Source organism: Phalaenopsis equestris, unplaced genomic scaffold, assembly GCF_001263595.1.
Source record: "Phalaenopsis equestris unplaced genomic scaffold, ASM126359v1 Scaffold000084, whole genome shotgun sequence".
In the NCBI taxonomy this organism is placed as follows: domain Eukaryota; kingdom Viridiplantae; phylum Streptophyta; class Magnoliopsida; order Asparagales; family Orchidaceae; genus Phalaenopsis; species Phalaenopsis equestris.
The window spans coordinates 250,725-255,111 of record NW_018164526.1 but is presented as its reverse complement, the minus strand read 5'-3'; positions in this window follow the sequence as shown (position 1 = coordinate 255,111).

Sequence of the window (4,387 nt, the reverse complement as noted above, 5' to 3'; positions counted from 1 at the left end):
AGCGGTTCATGATGATTAATTAATTTTAATTTTTTTAAATAAGTTGAGTAAATGAAGACCTGTGTGGTGCAGTTTGAAGTAGTTATGAAGCTGCTGAAGAAGAAGATGTTTAAAAAATGATAGCACAATAAATTTTTTTTTTTAAGTCGTACCACAACTTTTTAGTAGCCACCCGTATAGGTGTAGTAAGGAAACACAACTTTAAATTGCAGTTTTTTTAGAATTCAGACAAAATATAATTTTACTAAACAAGATAACATGCTAGGAGTGTCAAAGTTGACCCCTGTCTCTTTAAATTGGGGTTGAAACAATCCATATGAATGATTATTAGAGCTCAATTTTAAAATAGTGAATGACAATTTTAATATTTTTATAAATTCTAGGATCAAAAGGGGACTATTTTGGCACTTTACTCCTTTTTAAAAAAATTAAAAATTAAAATGATGATATTTTTATGTAATATGAAAAATTTTGGTGGTAAGAATATAAAAAAATAAAGTTAATGTATTAGATATGTAATAAATAGGAATTTGGTAGTACATATGTAAATGCCTCTAATTAATTTTAACTTTGTTGTTAAGCATGGGAAAAATAGATTTACATGCATAATTACATACCACTCAATTCTAATGTTTGTCCATATCTAACCCTTAAGCTTCAATTCTTACATGCATACCAGACATTTTTTCGTGTATGAAAAAAAGGTGCATTTCATTTTTTTTTTAAAATTAAAATGAAGATATTTTTTATTTGAAATTAATTTTTTCGTGTGGCATAAATGTAAAAAAGAAAACTTTAGGCTTTAGATATATAAATACATAGTAATTGACTGGTATGTTCGTAAATGCCCAAAAAGAAAAAAAAAAAAAGTAGAGCTTTTATGAGCAAAGCATTCTTTTTTATGTAAATTCTATTGGAAAAAAAAAAAAAAATCATGAACCAAATCAATCATCTTTGCCCCCACTAGTGAGAATACTGTTGGTTCTGGGCTTTAGCACATGCTCATGATAATACACATCAAAAAAGAAAGAAAAAGGCCGAATCTAATAGGCCCATAAGGCCCATTTAAGAGGGGTACTTTAGGGCTTATAATTATAAAATAAATCCAATAATAAAAGACATTCTCACCTAATTTAGATCTTATTGTTTTGACCCAAATTTTTTTTTGCATCCTCACTCCAAATTTACGTGCATACCTTTTTGATGGCAAATAATTCTTATGATTGTATTTAATAATATCCATTGGTATGCTCTAAATTATATCCAATTATTCAAACAAACCTGAATTTTAATACAAGCTATTTCCCTATCATCATACACATTTTTTTTTAATTATTATTATTATTATTATTGTTATTTTTTGGGGCATTTACATACATACCGTACAATTCTTATATATTTACTTATCTGAGGCCTACACTTTCATATTAACATACTGCCCAAATTTTTTTGAATCACATCAAAAGTATCACAATCACCAACTTTGCAATAGATTTTTAATAATAGTGTTATAAATCTAAATATCAAAATTTAGCTGTTAAATTTGTAAATAGGTAAAAGTAGTGTGGTACGTATTTAAATTTCACTTATTTTCTTTTATTTAATTAGAAAGAAAAGAACTCATATATCTTATCCCTTCATGTAGGGGTGTAAACGAACCGAACACGAACGAACAAAGCTTGTGTTCGTGTTCAGTTCGTTTAAAATTTAGTTTGTTTGAAATAAGCTCGTGTTCGTTTCTTAACGAACGAGCCGAACACAGTCAACCAATTCCCTTTCAATTACCACTTCGTGATTTCCACTAATTACAAAGTTAATAAACGAATTTGCCAAAAAGTCATTTTAAAATATTTATTTTGTGTGAGAGACATTGCTTCCTCTCCATGAGGAAATATATGGTTGGCAAGTGTCAATAATAGCTGTATTTTTAATACTATTGCTTTGAATCAACAATCTTAGTTAGCATAATGTTCCATTGAGATTATGTTGAGACTCTTAAGAATATTAGTGGCCAAAGTTTGTTGAAAAAATAATAAAAGGGCCAAACTAAATCGTAGTTTCACGATCATATTTCTACCCTTCCCTTCTTGATGAAGAGAGAATACACGTGCTTTATCGTGATGCATCTAAACTTATCGCACAACAAATATACGACTTCGTCGTATGTGAAGTCCAAATGAACCATGACAAAACATGTATTATTTTTTTCTTTGATGAGAGGAGTGAAGTTAATGATCGATTTTGGGTCTAACATGAATTTGATCCAACTTAAACACAACATACTTATTAAACAGTTAGAAAAGTTTGAAATGAATTTGACCGGCATGTAGCAGGAGTGAACTGAGAAAACCATTTAACATATTTATAAATGGATATAGATGAAAGAAATCCATACTTTGCATAGTTGCATTGTAAGAAATGCTTACTAAAGATAAAAATGAACTGATATACATGAATTCAAATATAAAAATTTATTTTAGTTGGCGAGTCAAATTCAGGTTAACACGTTAACATGAACTTGAATATTAAACTAAACAAAAAATAAAAGTCTCAGAATTTGTAAGTCTAACATGACTCAAAAGTTAATCATGTAAGGTTTACTTCAATTTTTTTTGTCAAGTTCATGTCGGGTTCTTGTTTGGGGTGGGTCATTTATTGACAACTCTAAGCCCAATCAATGAGGTGCTTTTGATCCGTCTTTAAAAAAGCACATCTAACGTACAAAAGAACCTTAAAATAAATACTTCATTATTAGTTTTATGGCTTGATCAACAAATAATTCCTAAGCTATAAAGGAAAACCCATTTGTACAAGTGAGCATCTCACATCTTTTGAGATGAGATTTGACATTCAACAAAAAAATATTTGCTTGAGGACAATCACCTATATCTTCTATATCATGACATTTAGGAGTCATCCTTGCTCACTGATGTCAGCCTCTTAACATCTTATAATAGTGGGATTTAAGTTAACTATCATAAATTCTTGTGATGGCTACTTAACCCTTATAATTTTATCGACTATTATGGGACACTCATGCATAATGTTCCTACGTTTTGTTTTGTTTTGTTTATTTTTACTAAATCTTTTAATATGCACACAAAAGTTGGGACTCTACCATCATGCCCGGGCTCAATGGGAATGCTACGCAATAGCAAATCATCTTAAAGTTAGGGACATATTTCATTTTATTCTTTACATAAGCTCTCTGCACAAATATAATATGTATTAAAGAATATACTTATACATATCTTCACTATCAATACAATACTTCACAAGGCCAAAATAAATAATAAGTGAACAAGCTAATAGTAATCTCACATATAACAAACATTTTATGCTCATAATGATAATTGACTAAATCATCCAAATTCACTAGATTTATAAAACTAAAAATCTCACCGATGAAGAAAAGCAAGTTCAACATTGAAAATATCAAAACACTCTAAAAGATACATTCAAATTTGCTACATATTCATACATTTATAATAACATGCTAGCTCATATCAACCCAACAAGATTAAAACATCACTCATCTCAATGACACAAAATCACTTGCTAAGCTCACTCCACATCCTCCTAGCCTTAGCTTCCATTAGTTTTGAGAGAAATGCATGAAACATTATTGTATTTATTGCTAACTTGTCATAAATAATATCAATTTCTTCTGCAGAGAACCCTTGATAGTTGGGCAACTCTGTCATTAACTCAATAAAGATTGTTCTCTTTTTTGAAGCTCTTGTTATAGTTTTTATAGCATTAACAGCTTCGCTGGCATTGTTAGGCATCATAGTGATTAATCATGAATTTTTGGATCATTAGCAAAAGTTTTTTTATTTTTTCTTGAGCCACATCGCTTAAAGGAAGAGGACATAGCTCACGTTTGCACTGGCGATGTCGTTCCCATGATGGAGGGGAGCGAAATTCACCGTTTGGACGTAAAGAACGAAAAGTCCCATGAGTTTGATGTTCCCTACGCCATGAAAACTTTCCTCATGGAATTTCATCATGTTGAGCAAACGGAAGCGGCCGCCCATCACTTTATAGCGATGTTTGCTTTGCCCCGTCAACTACCCTTAAGGTGACCCATGAGGTGGGTCAATAGGTTGTGCCGCTTTGTAGCCACGGACGATCAGATCTTTGTCATCTGTATGTATTCCCATTTGCATTATGTGTGTGACATGTTTTTTAAATATGCATTAAAACTATAAGTTTTTTGCATGTCTCCTCGTTGGCTTGTGTAATCGGCCCCATAGGCTCGATCGACAAGACCGATAATTTTTTGGCGATTTGATTGATCGGCTGCACTGGCCCAATCAGATAGATCGTCTTGTCTCGTTGTCTCATCTGATTTGCCCCACCAACCCGATCGACACGACCGACTATC